The following is a 22,268-nucleotide window of genomic DNA, read 5'->3' as shown; positions in this document are numbered from 1 at the left end:
CAAAATAGATAGTTCATTAGGTAATTTTATCCAACGTTGATCCAATCTTTGATAGGTATCAAGTTAGTTTATATTTGTCATAGTCAACATGATCTGTGCTTTAATTTTTCGTTATTAGAAATGGTAACTTGCTCAAGAATTAGTAAAGAGTGATGCACTCTTTATTATAAACAAATCTTAATCATCAATTTTATTCTATTTAATATTAATGATTTAAACTTAGAGCTTAAAATTTAGTGTTTAAAATTTAATGTTAAAATCTAGAGTTTAAAATTCAAAAAATACTGCACTTCTTACTTTCTCTAGAACACTTTAGCATTCACATAAGAATATATATTTACTTAGTATAACATTTATCATAAATTAATGCAAACTAATTGACCAAAAATTAATGCAGACTTCATATTTAAGCAACAAATCACACTGAACTAATGTTGGCAATCACAACAAACTGATACCAAGCAGGAGATAATAATCAATCCCCTTGAAACTGAACATTGAAACACATCACAGACCTTTCAAACCTCCAATTTCACTCTTAAAAACAAACCTAACTGTCCATAAATGATACATTATAAATAAATGCATGAAGGAATAACAACTATGGGATTATGGGAACAAATTCATTTATTTTTCCTCAGCATCTCACATCATCCTGAAAGACAGAAAATGATGCACTTAAATCCTTAGTAGCTGTACCATCAACATGCAATAGGCTGAAGTAACACAAGGGTCTATCACATGCAAAGAATTAGTTTGGGGGCCCCCACATATCAACGAGAAAATTGAAAAAATAGACATAATTCACAATATATTCCGAAGTTTTGGCCCTCTCCCCTTTGAAAGATATTGAGACACTAGTTAGCACCATTAAGCAAGTTTGTCCTTTGATCCAGAGACCAGAATATCAGCATTTTTCAAAAGGAGTCCCTCATTCCAATATTTATGAGGCAAAAAAGAATGATTATTTTGCTGTCACAATCAATTTTGCATCTCTAAAACCAACCTTTTAGCCGTCACACTCTCATCATTCTATAAGAGTAGAAGATGATACTAATAAATAGAAAATTTTATAGCTATATTGACTTACTGAAGCTAGATGTGATAAGGGATCAAATGTAACTCAAAACTACATTCATCTGATTTAGTTGTCATCCTTCTGTATCATGGCCAAGGCAGAAGATGATACCAAACAGAAAATGTTATAGCTACATTGTCTTACTATACTACAGTTAAATGTGACAAGAATTCAACTATGAAAATATGGTACTCCAGATTAAAATTTTCTTAACACAGAGAAAAGATGACACATTCAAGTATTAAATGAAAGGAAATGTAACTAGTTCATTTTTCATAGTTATACACCGTGTTGACATCTAGTTCATCAACTCCACAAGATTGAGTTAGGTATTCATAGGACAAATAAATCGGATCAAACTTCTCTAAAGTGAGAAAATTGACAAAGTGATTAAGTGAAGGGTAAATCATTCTTAAATTAAGAAAGTAGGGTTTAGGAGTTACAAATTCAATAGTGATTAATCACTTACTTTATAACTTTACTAATCTCCTCACTTTAGAGGATCTAAATTCAAATCGAATTATAGATGTCCAAGTAACACAACTCTTAGATGAAAAGAGAGATTAGTCTGCTGTAAGAATCAAAATCAATTTGGATTTCTATAACCAACCCCTTTATATTTTGATACTGATTTTAGCTGTCACACATTGTCATCCTTGATTATCATAGCCAAGGGAGAAGATGATACAAAAACACTAAATAGAAAAATGTTATAGGTATTTTAGCTACATTGTTTTAGTAGAATTGAATGTGAGGAGGGATCAAATGTAACTCACAAAATATAATCAACTATGCAAAATTTGGGATTCTAGAGCAAAACTTTCTAAGTAAAGAATAGGATGATACATTCAAGAAAAACATGGTAGAGTCTGATAAACCAAAACCGACACCTGCCATGGCATTGCAGCTTGGAACCAGATCTGCCATAGGGCATGTCAAATAGAAAATATCCTGCACCAAAGAAAAGAAAAGAAAATCAGCAAAATAATAATAATTAATACAACTACCAAAAATTACATCCAATGATTTCCATGATACAACATTATGTACATAAATAATAACAAGAAAAAGCAACGTAGGTCACGATTGCATAAAATTATTAATTAAATCAAAGATGAGAATACAAGTAAACCAAGAGATCAAGGAAATGCTGCAAATGCTTCTTAAGACATGAACATAGAACATATGAAGCATCTAATTAACGAGTAAAGTTGATACCTGATGCATTGTGTTATTTATTTATTTTATTTCGAATCAGGATTCAAATGCCGATAAACTTGTAGATGATGAAGCATAAGAAACAGATGAAAATGAAGATGAAAAGGTAATCAACGAAGACGAAGAAGCCCGTAGAGCCATGGTTCCTGTTGTTCTTCTTGATTCTGGGATCGTCATTTTCTTTGAGCTTCGCCATTGCTTTCGAATTGTAGCAGCTTTGAATCTTCTTGACGAATGAGGATCTCTCTTATTTAGTTTTTGGATTGGTCTTTCTTTTCTTGGGTCGAACTTCAGTTTTTTTTTTTTTTTTTGTCGATGTCGAACTTCAGTTTTTGGGTGATATTTTTAGACTGCACGTTTTGGGTTTGGATGAGCCCTTGTATATTTCCTGCTCGAACGCAAACCCCAAAAAAAAAAAATGTAGGAGCATGCGTGCCTTTGAATCAACTTGGGATAGACTATAGACAAGCGATCAACTGATTTCTCAATCATGAAGGCAAAGTCTCTGGTATGGATGAGAAAAAACATCCATACGTATGGATAAAAGGTGTCCGTATTCATTATTCAACGCGTGTCATATTAGATGTCTTGGGAATTGAGCATGTGAAGCCACTATGCTAAAATTGTCAGGGTTGAGAAGTACTTTTTAGAATTGATCTTGTCATATCCGATGGATTAATGTGGTTTAATTAGTTGTTAACGAAACAATTTAGTTAAACATTATTATGGAGTTGGGTTTGTTGGACCAATTAATTTTACGTACTGTCTTGGGTCGTGCATGATGGACTTTAAACAAAGTGTACTTTTTTTTAGCAACCTAAGATCTAAAAGACTAAAACCAATGAAATGGAGGTTCATTAATAAAGAAAATATTTTTTGATAAAAAAAAGAAAGAAATTTTTTACTTCCACTAATAGGGAAGGGAAGGATTTTTAGAGAATCCTAGACCTTCAATTATGTTATGTGATTAAGTTAACATTGTAACTCATACTCCTTGAAATTTGTTATTTGTTTATTTTAAACTTTTTAAAGTAATATTATTAAAATGATTAATTTTTTACAATAATTAAAAATATTATTAAACAGTTAATATTATTAATTAATTAAAATAATTAGGAATTAATATATTTATTAATTTTAATAGTTAATAATATAATAATTTTATAACAGTTAATATTATTATTAGCGTAAATTTTCTATGATAGAAACTATGGGGAAAGGGTTTTGGGTCGGGGTTGGGATTAGGATTTGGGTAGGTTTTTTGGGCTTAGCCCAAGACAAAAAAAATAGTGAAACAAAAGTGATTATTTTCACTAATATCATAATATGTTAGAATAATTTAAAATTTAATTTAAAATAAATAAATAAAGCACTACAGTATCAACAACTGAACTGGTAATTATTTTTTCTAATAAAATATTATTTATACTTAAATTAAAAAAAAAAACCATGAATGAAGCACTGCAAGAAGAGAACAAAAATGAAGCCATTAGGCAGCAAAAAAAAAAAAAAGAAAACGAATCAGAAATTGTTAAATTAAATTTCAAATTATTCTAGTAGGGTTTTCAGTTTCACTGACATGGTTCACTTGTTTTAAAAAAAAAAGAACTATGTTAGTGAAACTGAAAACCCTACCAGAATAATTTGAAATTTAATTTAAAAATTTTTCATTCGTTTTTTTCTTTTTTTGCTGCCTAATGGCTTCATTCTTGTTCTTTTCCTGCAGTGCTTCATTCATGATTTTTTTAATTTAGGTATAAAAAATATTTTATTAGAAAAAAAATTACCAGTTCAATTATTTATACTGGAGTGCTTTATTTATTTATTTTAAATTAAATTTTAAATTATTCTAACATATTATGATATTAGTGAAAATAATTACTTTTGTTTCACTATTTTTTTGTCTTGGGCTAAACCCAGAAAACCCTACCCGAATCCTAATCCCAACCTCCCTAACCTAAAACCCCTTCCTTATCGTTTCTATCATAGAAAACTCGCGCTAATAATAATATTAATTGTTATAAAATTATTATATTATTAACTGATTATTAACAGTTATAATATTATTATATTAATTATTGCAACAGGTTAATTATTTTAATAATATTTGTTCATACCCTATTCCAACACTAAGGTCCAGGTTTAAATAAAATGCCCAATCCAAAGATTGACCCTCACTCGACACCAACCTTCTCTTAAGAAGTCGGATCAAACGACGACTTGCTCTAAGGAAGTCGGGAGTGAAGATTAGCTGGCAGATAATCCTTATTCAAATAAATAACTGCCCCTAAAATCTCTCAACCCACTTCCAGGAGCCATATCTCAACTTCCCTAAGATAAAGGGACGGTTATCCTCCTTAAAAAGTGGAACTACTTCAACGATGGTTATTAGTTCGCCACTACAAATACACTGACACCCCTCAGGTATCTCTGAGTTCCAATACTCTCTAAACTTACTTAGACCCTTGCTGACTTAAGCATCGGAATGTCTTTGCAGGTACCATCCCCCATTCTTTCACAACACACAAGTCGGATGGAGGTTCCCAGACGCAAACCTGGTCAGAGGCTCCCTCCATCAGACGATTGGGTCAACCCAACGAAGTCTAGTCCATTAATCTTTGGTTATCCAACGTAACAATATTATTGTAAAAAATTAATAAATATATTAATTCCTAATTATTTCAATTAATTAATAATATTAACTGTTTAATAATATTTTTAATTATTGTAAAAAATTAACCATTTTAATAATATTACTTTAAAAGAGTTTAAAATAAACAAATAACAAATTTCAAAGATATGAGTTACAATGTTAACTTAATCACATAATCACATAAATGAAGGTCTAGGATTCTCCAACATCATTCCCTTCCCTATTAATAAAAGTAAAAAATTTCTTTCTTTTTTTTTTATCAAAAAATATTTCCTTTTTTAGTGAACCTCCATTTCATTGGTTTTAGATCTGGGATTGCTAAAAAAAAAGTACACTTTGTTTAAAGTCCATCATGCACGACCCAAGACAGCACGTAAAATTAATTGGTCCAACAAACCCAACTCCACAATAATGTTAAACTAAATTGTTTCGTTAACAACTAATTAAGCCACATTAATCCATCTGACATGACAAGATCAATTTTGAAAAGTACTTTTTAACCCTCACAATTTTAGCATGGTGGGCTGTACATGCTCAACTCCCAAGACATCTTTTTTTTTTTCCAAAGATAATAGGTTATATTTCATTAATTATTGAAAAATGAAATATAAAGATGTCCAAAAGCAGGACAGCAGAATGAAAAGTGGGGATTTTCCAAAAACACTACACTGAAGGTATTCATCCAACGGTGCATGGTCAAAAAACGAAAAAAATCTTAAAGAAAAAAAAATGATAAATCAAATTGAATGCAACTAAGAGCTTGCCTCATGGAGATGACGACCTAAACTGGGAGTTCTTTGGATTTCACGAAACAACTTGACAGAGCTTGCTAGAATGGCAGACGGCATTGAAGTAGAACCTTCAAAAATCAACTGGTTGCATGCTTTCCAACAGTTCCAGCAAATGATGGCAAGTAATTGAGGATTACGGTCAGCATTCTTTAACGGATTAAGCATCTCTGTTGATGCAATCCACCATGTCCAAAAGTCGTTAGGACTCTGAGGGGGAAGACAGTCACGAAGATAACTATGAGACCATACATCTTTAATTCTAGAGCAATCGATCAAACAATGAGTGACTGTTTCGGTTGCTTCATGACAGCAGGGGCATATTGGTGATATAGATGGGATGCGGTGATGAATCTGAGCAAGCACCGGGAGCCGGCCATGGAGAGCTTTCCAGATAAATAGCTTAATTTTGTGAGGCAAGTTCAACTTCCATAGATCAATCCACGGCTTTTTCTGTTGAAGGTTGTTAACTTAATCACATAATCACATAAATGAAGGTCTAGGATTCTCCAGAATCATTCCCTTCCCTATTAATAAAAGTAAAAAAATTCTTTCTTTTTTTTATCAAAAAATATTTCCTTTATTAGTGAACCTCCGTTTCATTGGTTTTAGATCTTGGGTTGCTAAAAAAAAGTACACTTTGTTTAAAGTCCATCATGCACGACCCAAGACAGCACGTAAAATTAATTGGTCCAACAAACCCAACTCCACAATAATGTTTAACTAAATTGTTTCGTTAACAACTAATTAAGCCACATTAATCCATCCGACATGACAAGATCAATTTTGAAAAGTACTTTTCAACCCTGACAATTTCAGCATGGTGGCTGTACATGCTCAACTCCCAATACATCTAATGTTAACTTAATCACATAATCACATAAATGAAGGTCTAGGATTCTCCAGAATCATTCCCTTCCTTATTAATGAAAGTAAAAAAATTCTTTCTTTTTTTTTATCAAAAAATATTTCCTTTATTAGTGAACCTCCATTTCATTGGTTTTAGATCTTGGATTGCTAAAAAAAGAGTACACTTTGTTTAAAGTCCATCATGCACGACCCAAGATAGCACGTAAAATTAATTGGTCCAACAAACCCAACTCCACAATAATGTTTAACTAAATTGTTTCGTTAACAACTAATTAAGCCACATTAATCCATCCGACATGACAAGATCAATTTTGAAAAGTACTTTTCAACCCTGACAATTTCAGTATGGTGGCTGTACATGCTCAACTTCCAAGACATCTAATATTAACTTAATCACATAATCACATAAATGAAGGTCTAGGATACTTCAGAATCATTCCCTTCCCTATTAATGAAAGTAAAAATTTTTTTTCTTTTTTTTATCAAAAAATATTTCCTTTATTAGTGAACCTCCATTTCGTTGGTTTTAGATCTTGGGTTGCTAAAAAAAAAGTACACTTTGTTTAAAGTCCATCATGCACGACCCAAGACAGCACGTAAAATTAATTGGTCCAACAAACCCAACTCCACAATAATGTTTAACTAAATTGTTTCGTTAACAACTAATTAAGCCACATTAATCCATCCGACATGACAAGATCAATTTTGAAAAGTACTTTTCAACCCTGACAATTTCAGCATGGTGGCTGTACATGCTCAACTCCCAAGACATCCAATGTTAACTTAATCACATAATCACATAAATGATGGTCTAAGATTCTCCAGAATCATTCCCTTCCCTATTAATGAAAGTAAAAAATTTCTTTCTTTTTTTATCAAAAAATATTTCTTTTATTAGTGAACCTCCATTTCATTGGTTTTAGATCTTGGGTTGCTAAAAAAAAAGTACACTTTGTTTAAAGTTCATTATGCACGACCCAAGACAACACGTAAAATTAATTGGTCCAACAAACCCAACTCTACAATAATGTTTGACTAAATTGTTTCGTTAACAACTAATTAAGCCACATTAATCCATCCGACATGACAAGATCAATTTTGAAAAGTACTTTTCAACCCTGACAATTTTAGCATGGTGGCTGTACATGCTCAACTCCTAAGACATCTAATGTTAACTTAATCACATAATCACATAAATGAAGGTTTAGGATTCTCCAGAATCATTCCCTTCCCTATTAATGAAATTAAAAAATTTCTTTCTTTTTTTTATCAAAAAATATTTCCTTTATTAGTGAACCTCCATTTCATTGGTTTTAGATCTTGGGTTGCTAAAAAAATATACACTTTATTTAAAGTCCATCATGCATGACCCAAGACAGCACGTAAAATTAATTGGTCCAACAAACCCAACTCCACAATAATATTTAACTAAATTGTTTCGTTAATAACTAATTAAGCCACATTAATCCATCCAACATGACAAGATCAATTTTAAAAAGTACTTTTCAACCCTGACAATTTCAGCATGGTGGCTGTACATGCTCAACTCCCAAGACATCTAATATGACACGCGTTGAATAATGGATATGGACACCTTTTATCCATAAGTATGGATGTTTTTTCTCATCCATACCAAAGACTTTGCCCTCAATCATTACTCATTAGTCGTAAAATCCAAAAAAGTCATTAGTTAATAAATTTGGATTTGGTAGATTAATGATTGGTAAAATTTAAATAAAAATAAATACTTACATACAATTGTCTTTATATAAAATTAATTGATAAAAATTGTTAAATAATTTGATAAATTTAATTAAATAATTATTTAATAATTTTTAAATATTAATTTTATATAAAAATAATTCTATTTAAATTTCTATCTAAAATAATTTAGTTTTAGAATTTAAGTGAAGAAGAAGATATAGTTTATGAACTAAGTGTGAGTTTGGCTAAACTTCTTAAATAAGTTCTTTTGAAAAAGGAGCTTAAAATATAAGGACTTTTATTAATAACAAATTTTAAATAAGTTATTTTGTGTTTGGAAAGTTATTATAGAAGTCCTTGTTTTAAAGTTGTGCATTAAATATGAGTGATAAAATAGCTTTTGAAAATAGAAGAAGTCACATTTTTTAACTTCTTCAAAAGCTCTTAAATAACTTTTTAAAAAATCAAAAGTTTATCTAAAAAATTGTACCAAATATTATTAATGTAACTTTTTATAAATCAAAAGCTAAAAAAAAAAAGGTTGCTTTTAGAGTTTTCAATCGGACCCTAAAGGTCTAAAACAAAATATTTGAGGTTGGACCTTGGGTGAGGCTTAAAAGTCCTAAAACACACCAACTTATCCTAGTCTCCCTTCATACAACTAAACAACTAAACAACTACACAACCCCCCGAAAGAGAAAGATGCCTTGAATATTTGAGGAAGTTTTAGAATTTCACTGATAAAATAAGTGTACAGTAAATATTATTTGCATAAAGGTTTTTTAGTCTTTGGGAATCGCAATACAATTTAACAATTTTATATTATACTAACCATCTTATATAAAATTTGGGGTGATTTTTCATCGAATTAAGAAGCTTAGATATATATTATTGTCTTAATTTTTTTTAAGTGAATAAATGACTATTTCACTAATCAAATATTTTAGATATATTGAATAAATGACTATTTGTACTCATAAAAGATGAAAACGCTAACATATGTACCCACACTAAATTAAAACTAAATTTGTATCCACGGAAGATGTCCTCCGTATGACAAAAGTACCCTGTCTTTGAAAGGTTGGAGTGCCACGTAGGGTACTTTTGTCACACGGAAAGCATCTTGCATGGGTACAAGTTTAGTTTCGATCTAATGTGAATATATATGTCAGTATTTTCATCTTTTATGGATAGAAATGGTCATTTATTCTTTAGATATTTGTTTCATTGTTTGGCCTTCTCAAATAAGAATCAAATTAGTTTCTTATTAATATAAAAATATTAGATATTATTACATCAAATCTTTGACTAAAAAATTTAGATATGGAAGTAAGATGAGTGATATACTTTAACATTATAATTTTTTATATTTTTTAAAATTATGGGATGTACATAAATCAGAGGGTTCGATTTATGTACACAAATCGGAGTACCCCAAATTTTTTTAATTTTTAAACACAAATCGGAGGGTCCGATTTATGTACAAAAAAATTGGACGGTCCCATTTTTATACATCTTACAAATAGAATGGTCCGATTTTAGCTTCTAATACCACAGTTGCGTAAAATACCCATTCACTCCATAACTGCATCTTGCACCATTCTCCCTTCCATATCTAAATTAAAAAGTGCAAATCTTTTTAGACTAAGAAGTAATTTTAGATACTTCACTAACCAGTAACCTTAAATATTTAACTGACTTTTTTAAGTAAGACTTAGATAGATTACATCTAACTTAAGAATATTAGATATTTTTAAAAATCTTTTAAGATTAAATCTTGACTTAGATTGAATATTTCACCCATTTAAGAACCTTATATATTTATTAAAAAAAAAACAATTAATCTTGACATACAAATGATTTTGCCCTACAAATCTTATAAGTCCTTTAATTGATGTTACACTCAAACGCGCCTATTATGCACGTATGTTTCACGCGCCTCTAACAGATGTTAATTCAATCAACGCGCGAATATATAACTTCTTTTTTTGAAAGAATTTCGTTTTCTTTTTTCGAATTTCTTGCCTTCTGTCTTCGATCTCTTTCGTGCATTTCTCTCTGCCTTCTCCTTCGTTTTTTACGTGCGTTTCTCTCTGCTTTCTTCTTCTTCATTTATGTGCTTCAGATTTTTCATTGTGCGTTTATCCATTATTTTTTTACATCAAGCTGCGAAATCATTTTTGAAGATAATGTATGATTCAACTTCAGATTGTCAGCTGAACCAGAGCGAAGTGGATTTTGAAACTGAATCCAATAAAGTTCCTGAGGTGTGATTTACTTTTAGTTAGTAATTGAATCTGAATTTGAATCCAATTAGTAGTTTTTGATTGTGTAGCTGAATAATGCGTGAACCTTGCCTATGATATTTGCTATTTATTCTTCCTTGTTTGAATTGAATCTAATGTACTAGTTCTCATTAGAATTAAAATAATTTTGTCCATTTTATATCAGACATTCGGGTGTAGATCAGTAATAATTGGGGGTATTTCAGGAAAGTTTGGGGTATTTACAGTTTATGACTTTTTATCTGATGGAGGGTGAATTGTCTTATTATTTTAGTTGAATTGTTTTAGTTTCTGTTTATTTATGATTCATGACTGGTTTTCTTATTTTTGATGATGGTTTTATAGTTGTATTTGTATTCTATAGTTTATGCTTGTTTTAATATGGTCTATTTTGAGTGTATTTTGCAGACCTTCTGTGGTGTTGATGACCAGTTTGTCCCCAAGGTTGGGATAACTTTTAACATCCTTGAAGATGCTGCAAAATTCTACAAGGATTATTCGAAGGTTGCAGGTTTTTCTACAAGAGTTCGGAGCACAAATAAGAAGGAAAACAAAATTAAGAATCAATTGATTACATGTAGCAGAGAGGAAAAATGGAAATCGAAAATATCTCCGACCGAGAAGACAAATTCCTCAGCTGGTTTAAATTATCCTGCAAAAATTTATATACGCATATTAAAGGATGTTGGTGTTTAGATAATTTCGAAGGTCGTGTTGCATCATTCACATCCTTGCTGTCCAGATCAAGCACATATGCTCAAACAGCACAGGGAACTAAGCATGTCCATGCGTCGTACAATAGAGAATAACGAGGAAGCCGATATCAGACCTAGCAAAACTTTTCAATCATTTGCTGCAGCAGCCGGGGGTCATCGCAAGTTAAATTTTATCGAAAAAGGCGTGAGGAATTACATCACTAGAGAAGTGCGGAATGTTTCGGAATAAGAGGATGCAAAAAAATTCGAGAAATACTTATTAAGAATGAAAGAGAAGAATCAAAATTTTTTTTTTCGAGCTCGAACTCGAGGACGATCAGTCCATTAAGCTTGCTTTTTGGGCGGATGCAAGGAGCAGAGCTGTCTGTGAGTATTTCGGAGATGTTATTTCATTTGACACTACCTACAATACAAACAGGTAACATGCTGTTCTGGTTTATGATGCTGAATTCATGTTGTTTTATGAATCTGCTGCAGAGGTGTATATTGGAGGTTTTTGGGTGTGTAAGATCATTATTTGGGTGTATTTATTGATTTTAATTATGTTTTCTCGTAATCTGTTTCAGGTATAATTTGGTTTTGTGGTTCTTTTTTTGGGGTGAATCACCACGGTCAGTCAACACTTCTTGGATGCGCTTTGATGAAAAACGAAGATACTGAATCATTCAAATGGTTATTTCAATGTTGGCTTCGTTGCATGGGAGGAAATGCTCTGAAAGGGATTCTCACCGATCAATGTGCATCGATGCAAAGGGCTATCGAGGCTTGTATGCCCACAACAATTCACCATTGGTGTATTTTGCACATCATGAAGAAGATTCCAAACAAATTAAACGGCTACAAGGGACACGTAGAAATCGAACAAGAAATGAGCCATGTTGTTTAGAACTCTCATACCAAATAATCATTTGATAGGAATTGGGATGATTTTCTACTGAAGTATGGTCTTGTGGACAACAAGTGGCTTTCAGGTAGTGACGTTTAAAATCTGCAGCAGAAGTGTAAATTGAATGTTTCTGGGTGTATTATAGTCTGATTTAGGTGTATTTTGCAGATCTTTATGAAGACCGTCATATATGGGTTCCAATTTATCTGGATCACTACTTTTGGACCGGGATGAGAAGCACACAAAGGAGCGAGAGCATGCATTCATATTTTAACAAGTTTATTACCCGGAATAGCTCACTTATCCAATTTGTCAAACAATAGGATAATTGCCTCGAAAGCAGGGAGCAAATAGAGAGAGAATTGGATGCTGCAGATTTTCACACAGTTATTCCATGTGCAACAAAATCCTCCATAGAAGCTCAATTTCAACATGTGTACACTCACCAAAAGTTTAGGGAAGTTCAAGCACAATTCAGAGGGAAGGTGAATTGCATCATAAGATTAATGAACTCCGCTTTAGGCTATTCAGTATACAAAGTTGGAGAACAAGTTTCCAGCTCAATATTCAACAAGTTTGCGGTTTCTTACGACTCAGTAGCAGTCCAAGTGAAATGCCAGTGCTTATTATTCGAGTCAAAAGGGATATTGTGCCGTCACGCCCTAAGCGTGTTAAGCTTTGAACGAGTAACCCAAGAGTCACCGAGATACATATTGGAACGATGGAGCAAGAAGGTAAAGAGGCGACACACACACATCAAGAGCAGCCACGACGAGCCACCGTTGGAGCCAAGAAGCAAGAGGTTTGAAGAATTGGGGTTTCGTTCACAAAATATATGCGAATTTACATCAGAATCCAAGGAGCTGATTGCCATTTTGCACCGTGCTTACGATAACGTCATGGTTAAGATGGAAGAACTGAAAGCCAAAAGGAAGGGGACATGTTCATTATCTCACGAAGATGCCAACTTGGAATCCGTTAACGAGCTTCAAAGCCCTCCAAGGGTTCGAACAAGAGGACATCCAAAAAATAGGCTAGGTTCAAAGTTGGACAAATAGATTGCAAATGTCTCAAAGAAGAAGAAAACGAAAGCTCTAAGCGAGGTAAAAGTGATGTTCTTTAAATAGGTGATAATTGAGTTTAATTATTTTGTTAATAGTTTTGTTAATATGTGAGTTTATTATTTCCAGTTAAATCTTTTTGATGTTGCATCAGTGGTGCAAGCAAATTCCAGCCAATATCACGGACATGTTATGAATTATTAGTTCAAGGATGCAGCAGCAGCGGATAGGTTTTTGGGTGTATAGTTACAGGATATTGGTGTAATGCTCAGTTTTTTGGGTGTATTTCTGAATTCTCATGTGTTTGACATTTTAATTTTATATTTTTCAGATGCTGCTATTTATGTTAGAAATTATTGTTTTGTTTAGTTTCTAGAATTTAGGGTTTAGGGTTTAGAGTTTTGGGTTTTGGGTTTAAGGTTTAGGGTTTAGGGTTTAGGAGTTTAGGGTTTAGGGGTTTAGGGTTTAGAATTTTAGGGTTTATGGTTTAGGGTTTAGGTTTTAGGGATTTAGGGTTTTAGGGTTTAGGGTTTTAGGGTTTAGGTTATATATTTGGGTGTATATAGGTTATATTTGGGTGTATAGTAAAAATAATTGGGCGTATTAGTTGGTTTGGTGTTGTTTACCTTTATTTTTTTGTACTTGTAATTTACAGTTTTTAAATACAACACAAACAATTTATTCATTTAAACAGATTTTATAATACAACTGCATTAAATATTCACAAAATTTACAAGTGTTCAAACTATTTCAAGACTAGATAACACTGAAGTTGATCACTGTCACTGTCAATATCATATGAATCTACTTGACAATATGGACTCAACAACACTGCAGATAGCTTGGGCAATCTCATTGCTTCACTTCCCCTGATCGCTGTATCTCTGTTACGATTCTGACGAACAGATTCCTGCCGGTAAAAAAATTCACAAATAAATTTTTGTTGTAAGTATAGTTTCTAAACTAGCAGAGAAATTCTTTCGTACAAAAGTTTTGTTTGTCACTTAAGCAAACCCAATAAAATTGATAACCGAAGTATTGAAACCTCGGGTCGTCTTCTCAAGGAATTGCAGGGAGGTATGATTTATTATTGGTTATGTAAAAAGATATGTTTTTGGGTTTTTAAAAATAAGAAACAAGTAATTTAAATGACAAGAAAAATAAATTAATAATTATAAAACTCTTGGCAAGGTATAAGAGCTGGAAATCCTATCCTAGTTATCCTTATCAGGTGTGATGAGAATTGGATTTTGCTCCCACTTAGTTAACCTTTACTAAATAAAGAAAAGTCAAGTGGACCAATCAATTTGATCCTCAAGTCCTAGTCAACTCATGTGTAAAGACTAGCTTTAGAGCGATCAAAATCAATCAGCGATTCCCATTTCAATCCACAGCTGAGTTTGATAACTCAAGTGTTACCAATTAATCAACCAAAGCCAAAAGAGAAGAAAATCTACTCGAATGAAAATAATTTGGATAAATGGAAAACATCAATAACATAAATAGAATAAAATAATCTTATATATGAAATACCTCAATTTATATTAATTAAGAAAATCCTAACATGAATGGTTCATAAGCCAAATTGAAAAGATAAATATCAATTAAAGTAATAAAATAAATAAAAGTAGAAAATAAATTAAAGGAACATTGAACCTGAGAAGAAGTTCAAATCCTAATCTTAAAACTTAAGAGAGAGGAGAGAGCCTCTCTCTCAAAAAGCTACATCTAAACCTAAAATTATGTATATTGAATGTTTTGTAAGTTGTTGTCATATTCTTCCATTCTCTGACTTATATTCTGTGTTTCTGGATTTGGAATTGGGCCAAAAAAGGGTCCAGAAATTGTTGGGGGCGTTTTCTGCAGATTCCTGTACGTGGCGTCTGTCACGCGTACGCGTGGGTCACGCGTTCGCGTGGTCTGGAGTTTTTCCTTGTCATGTGTACGCGTCCGTCATGCGTTCGTGTCATTTGCGTTCTGCTCAAGGCACGTGTCTGCGTCAGTCACAGGTTCACGTCGATGCTATTTCGCGCTAGGCACGCGTCCGTGTCATCCATGCGTTCGCGTCACTGCCTTTTCTTCAAAACTCCATTTTTGTGCTTTCCTTCCATTTTTGTATGTTTCCTTTCTGTCCTTTAAGCCATTCCTACTCCATGAGACCTGAAAATAATTAACACACAAATCACGGCATCGAATGGTAATAAAGGATAATTAAAATTAATACTTTTAAAGCATAGGAAACATGTTTTCATACTTATCATATAATAAGAAAGGAAAAATAAAATCATGCAATTTATATGAATAAGTGGGTGAAGAATTGATAAAAAACACTCAAATTGAGCACAAGATAAATTATAAAATATGGGTTTATCAACCTCCCCACACTTAAACAATAGCATGTCCTCATGCTAAATCCAAGAGAAAGAGTGAAGGTAGAATGGTGGAATCTTATGCAATGCAATCTATTCTAAATGCAAGCTACCTACATGAATCATGCCATTTCTAATTACTATCCACCTATATATATAGAGCTTACATGTGGTTAATTTGATTCATATTCTCCAAGGAATCATATATGTAAATATAAGACCAAGCCATATTAAAATACTTTCACAATTGAGTTGGGTTAAAATATTTCACAAACTTGCAAGATAGTTAAATAATTAAATCTGGATATATGGAGATGAGCTATTGAACCCTCATTGGATTTTGTGTTTACTCTCTAGTCACTCAGTGTTTGGGGTTAATCACTCTATTCTTTTCTATTTATGCTTTCTAAAATTTTGTTCTTCATCTAACCAATCAACAAATATACAATGTATACATACAAACATCATAAGGTCTTTTCAAGGTTGTAATGGGACCAAGGTAAAGGTGAGGGTATATATAAGGCTAAGTGAGTTATAAGTTGAATCCTTAATTAGTCTAAGATCTCACCTAACATATACATACTCTATAAAAATTTAAAATTATCCTGGTTTGCCCAATTTTTTTTCACTTTCTTATTACATACTCATATACCAAGTTTATTTTGTTTTTACCTCCATGTGCATTGATTCCTTTACTAAACTTATCATTGGGGCGAATCTGTCCCCTTATTTAATTACTTAATATATATATATATATATATATATATTATTTTTTTTGAATCATAAGCATAACAATTTTCAATGCACATGGTATTTTTATTTATTTTGGTTTCATATGAGTATGCTCCAAAAATCTTAATTATTTTATTAATTTAATCCTTTCCTATCAATCCATGTTCCCACATTTCCCCACACTTAGTGTGTATCACAATTTTTATCTTAAGCTAACCAAGGATTCAACTTGGGGTTTTTAATTTGTTCTTTCTGCTTAAGGTTAGTAATGTAGTTATAGAACAAAAGGGGATTTAAAAAGTTCAAGGAGGCTAACAAAGGTGATGTAGGAGGTAGGCTTATTTGGGATATGTAAGGAAAAATTCAAATGATGGCCTCAATCATATGTGGGTATGTACCTACATTCTATATTGGACATATAGATTGAAACAAAGTAAAGATTACAAGCATAGAAAAGAAATACGAAACACACAGGAATAAAATTTATGGTTGAATATAACCATACAATTAAGCTCAAAAACTCACGGGTTGTGTGTTCTTTGACTCAAAAACCATATATCAGTTATGTATGTCGTGCAAGTAGAAATCAAGAGTTCCCATTATTCTCAATGTGAATCTTAGGATGGCTCTTAAAATCTTAGTGTTCTTCCTTGAAGAAATGTTGTTAACTAACTCACATTTGTTGCTATATATATATACAGTATGTAGATTGTTGTGATTCTGTTAAAATAAAGTCTCTAGTTTACTCTTTTTATTTCCAATGAAACCAAATTATTGTATGCTAAAAGGGTAAACTAAACTAATTAATCCATAATTTCTATATCACAACTTAATAAGCTAAAAGTGCAACTAAACTAGATATCTAAGATAAATATATAAACCAAAGTGCAAAATGCAGAAATACAGTAAAAATACAGAAAAATGTGCAAGTACTGAAAGACAAATAAGATAAAGTAAAACAAAAATAAAAATACAGAAAATAAACAAAATAGGATAAAAAGAGAGTCTGAAAAGTGGTTCACCAAAATAAAGTTCGCCGGAGATGGTGACCTCCCCACACTTAAATAATAGCATCGTCCTCGATGCTCACTCAAGCTGGGTGTGAAGAAGTGTCATCTCCAGAAGGATGTGCAGTATGTGTCTCTGTGGTGGTCTGAGGCTCTGCAGTCTGTATGAGTGTCGGAGGGTCTGCCTGCTGAAGTGGAGGCTCTGCCTGTAGAGGGATCTCTGGATTAGCCGGCTGTATCTGATGAGGCTCCTCATGGTGTGGCACAGCCTGCTCAGGTCCTGCCTGCGCAGCCTCTGCATGTGCCTCCTCCTCATGATCGTCCGCCTCCTCCTCAGATGGCTCAAAAGGGGTGTCAGGCTCGGAGGGGATGTCGTGGTGGCCAGATCGGATCATCAACTTTAAGTGCTCATAGCGTTGCTTGTTGCGACGTTCAGATCTCTCATATCGCCACTGGTTGCGGCGCTCCATCTGGTCCAACCGGTCAAATAAGCGATGCACGAGGTGGTAGATGGGCTTTGAAGCAGGTGAGGGTGCAATAGTGGTGGCTGGTGCAGCAGGGCCTGAAGGGGCAGCAGAAGATGTGGCTGCCTCAGTAGAGTCTGTGAGAAAAGGAGGTCGGTAACCCAAAGCCAGAAACTTCCTGCTGTGAGGGATAATCTTCTTGCAGTCTGCAGCGGTTGGCTTTTCATCTGTCGGCTCCCAGGGCACCTCAGCTCGGTGGCCTAGCTGAGTAATCAAGTATGAAAAAAGGAGGGTGCCTCTGACATGGACTCTGGCCATGTAATACCTAATAAAGCGGGGCAGACATAAGTCCTTTCCCTCCATCACACACCAGATGAGGGTAATCATAGCAGCTGGCACCTCCGTCTCATGAGTGCTCGGCATCACATAGTTACTCAGAATCTACTGCCAAAGCCGAGCCTCATCATTCAGATAAATGATCTTAATTCCTTTGGGGGCCACTGCGGACTTGCCCATGACCCATGGAACAGTAGGAATCAAGAGCTATGGTCTTCTTGACTGCGTCCCAGTCGAATCTCATGAACCTCATATCCTCCACAGCCTTTTGGTAACCATCTGGCTGATCTGATTTAGGTAGGAGCTGGAGGATTTCTTCTATTGCTTCCTCAGTAATCAGAATTTGCTTGCCTCTGAGTTGGACTGCATCCAGGGATGTTTTGAAGTAGTTGCAATAGAATTCTCTGACCCAGGATGAGTTGACTTCAGTCAAGTTCCTTTCCAAGAAGAACCAGCCTCTTTGTTTAATTTGATCTAAAGTGTATTGTTTGAGTTCTTCTGAAATTTTGAGGGTCCTTTCCAGGTATAAGTTCCTGGAAGTGGCAAAAATTGCGTACTTCAGCTCACAGTATTTGTTGGTAAATTTGACAGGGTCTGTGGTAGGCAGTAACTGATCGGCCTTTTCTTGCGGGGTAAAGTTCTTCTCCTGCCAGAAATTATCGTGGAGGATATCCAAAATAGATGTAGAGGCTTCTCCTCTTTTTCTTTTGCCTATAGTTGCTTTGCCTTTTTCCTTATTTTTGGGATCAGATATCCTGAAAAGCAGAAGTTGCAGGATACAGTTTAAGACTAAAGTAGGAAAACAGGTAAGCAAATAGGATTTATCAATATAAGCATAAAGGCAAAAGAGCAGTAGAAGCATGAAATGAGTTAAATATAAGTAAATTTTTGGACTGCATGCAAGTGAAAAGTCTGAGAGTAAAAATCACAATTCGAAATATATGATATGTGGAATTCTTGTTAATTAGGAAAAACAGTAATCATGCCTTGAGTTAGAAAGTAAAAGTGGTTAGGTAAAAAGAGAAGTTAGAAAGTTAAAGCAGTTAGTAAGTAAAAAGAAAGTTAAAGTAAGTGGCATGATAATGGGTTTCCTAGTTAACAATAAGTTCACAAACTTGAAGAACAATCAACTCGTATTCAAGCAAAGGTTGCAGATTATTGATGATAATATATAAGATTGCTAAAGGAAAGAAAAGAAATCATCAATAATGCAATTTAGTAATTCGGGAACCAGAAAGGGTGAGAATGCAAGCCCATTCATCCATGAATTGGCTAGCTTGAAACCAAATAGCGCAAAACTTAAATTTGCCAAAACCAATTCATGAATGGGAGTTGAGTGAAACAATTTGCTTAAAAAATTTGGGCAGCATTCCGGCTAAAATTGGATGTTCCCAGATAATAAACAATAAGAAAATCAGTTCATATGATATTAAATAGTGCTGAAAAGATTAACAAATTAAAGAACAGTGTAACAGTAGCATGAAACATGAAAGAGCAACATATGAACAGCATCATCATCACAGCAAATTTAGAATTGCGAATAAGATAAAAACAGGTAGCAAGAACGGCGCAATTATCAGGCCTAAATCCACTAACCACATCCTAGCTACCTAACCACCTAAAATCCACTACGATCATGCATCTCTAACTATCCTAATTTGAATAGAAATTGAAAAATATGCAACTAACTAGCTACTGATAGAGGAATCGGTGTTCGGCGGAACCTGGTGTGTATGTAGGAACAGAAATTGGACACAGAGAGGTGATAGGATTGTGATGGTGACGGCAGTGACGCGGCGGCGATGGAAGGCGGCACAGCGGCGGTCCGTGGTGGGGGCAGGGGCGGTTTGGTGGTTGTGGGTGGATAAGGTTTAAGGGGGAAGGAGAGAAGAAGGGGGGTGAGGGTTGTGGTGGTTGGGGGGTGTGGTGGCCGGCGGTTCTGAGTGGGTGGCGCGGTGGTGAGTATTTGGTGATGGGGCGGCACGACAATGGGTTTGGGGTCGTGGAGGGGAGGAAGAGAGGGGAAGAAGGGAAGGGGGAGAAGAATAAGAGAAAGAAGAAGAAGGGGGGTGTCGCGGCGGTGCTGGTGGTGGGCCGGCGGTGGTGGGTTGCAGAGGAGGGAGGAGAGAGTGCAGAGGAGGGAGGAAGAAGATGAACTGTGACGCGGGGGGGGGGGGTAGGGTTTTGCGTGGGTGGGTGTTAGTGATTTTGAATTCACGCGAATGCGTGGAGCACGCGATCGCGTGATTGGGACGAAAAGGGAAATGACGCGAACGTGTCAGTGACGCGATCGCGTGGGTCAGGTAAAATGTAAGTGACTCATACGCGTAAAGCACGCGAACGCGTCGCTGAGAATTGTGCTAAACGCGCAGTTCTAGTGTCGTTTTGGCGCAACTCTCTGTTTCCAATTAGGGGGCAAGGATTTTCATGCGACGCGTACGCGTCGCCCACGCTTTCGCGTGGTGTGCGTGAAGTGAAAGTGACGCGTTCGTGTCACTGACGCGATCGCATGGGTGAGGTATAATGAAGGTGACGCATTCGCGTCACCGACGCGATCGCGTGGCCCAATTTGTGCCTAATGCACCATAGCCGCACGATTCCAGCCCAACTTTCTGGGCGTTGGATGTTTGACGCGGATTTCAACTCAACGCCCACGCGTGGCCCATGCGCACACGTGGGGTGCAAAAAAAATTTTTTTTTGATGCAGGATACAACATGCAATGCTAATGTGGATGCTGTGAACAATTCCAGGTTCAATGAAAATATAATAAAATAAAACTTAAAAACAAGCAAAACAAAATAAAATTAAAATTGAAGAAAAGGAACAATCATACCATGATGGGTTGTCTCCCACCTAGCACTTTTGGTTAAAGTCCTTAAGTTGGACATTTGCTGAGCTTCCTGCTATGGTGACTTGTGGTTGAATTCATCCAAAAATCTCCACCACTGTTTGGAATGCCAACAGCCTCCGGGGTCCCAAACTAGGAATGTAAAGCCTTTGAGTAAATTCAAACAGGTTTTCAGGCTCCCGAGGTGTTGAATGTCAGAATAGATTCCAGGATCCAAAACCTTGCTCTTATATCCGCCTTTGTCTCGGTCTACATTTTTCCAGACGGGCGGTTTGGAAGTTGTATTCTCACCAAGATGACCAAACATCTTCCTAGACCTATTCAATCGAGCTTGATACCAGTCCTTGCACTTCAAATTGAAGCGTGGAACCTTATTGAATCTTGCATACCAGCTCTGAGTACGAACCATTTCCCTTTTACTCTTAAAGCCGCAAAGAGCTCTAAGCTAGCCATCTGTTTCAAGAAAACCATATTCAAGTGGAAAAGTAAAGATAAAGGCTAAGGATTTTACCCACTTGAATTTTGTATTGGGTGGTAATGGCCTTGGGATATGTGTTTCCAGTGGTTTTGCAAGCTCTACTCCCTTGTGTTCTTCTGTGAATTCTTCCACTTCTTTGCAAACTTCTTTAACTACAATCACGTCTTGGTCAAAGTCTTCGATATCTTCCTCATCGCTCAAGTCATAAGTTGGAGGTTTAGAAAAGTCTACCTCCGCATCATCTTCGTATTCATTTGGGGAAGATTCTTCAATTTCAAAGAATTCACTTGCGGATGTAAGTTCATTACTAGGAGAACTTGACTCGTGATTATCAGTATCAAGGAAACTCGCTTCTTGAGTTGTTCCGTCCAGTTCTTCATAAGATACCTGCTTTGGGGCTGTGCACTATCCTCCTTAGCATCAATTGCAAATTCCTTGACGGAATTCTCCACAATTCTGGATTCCCATGGAGGTTCAGCATCTCCTAAGTCTTCAACCAATTCTTCTTCTTCGATAATTTCAGCTTCCTCCAATTGTTCCAGTACAAAATCATGCTCCTTACTGTCCAGTGGAGTTTCTAGTATCTCCTTCATGCTGCGTTCTTCATTAGATTGTCCACATGAAGCCATGGGAGTTCCCTGAGTGTCCGAACGTCGGGAAGGTAATCGATTTATCGCTTGATTCAATTGGTTAAGGGTGGCATGAAATTTTTCCACTGTTTCCTTGAGTTGCTCCCTTGATTCTTGGGGCGATGGATATGGACAGGGTGCATAG

Source organism: Arachis ipaensis, chromosome B3, assembly GCF_059453495.1.
Source record: "Arachis ipaensis isolate K30076 ecotype BB chromosome B3, ASM5945349v1, whole genome shotgun sequence".
In the NCBI taxonomy this organism is placed as follows: domain Eukaryota; kingdom Viridiplantae; phylum Streptophyta; class Magnoliopsida; order Fabales; family Fabaceae; genus Arachis; species Arachis ipaensis.
This window is presented reverse-complemented; position numbering follows the sequence as displayed.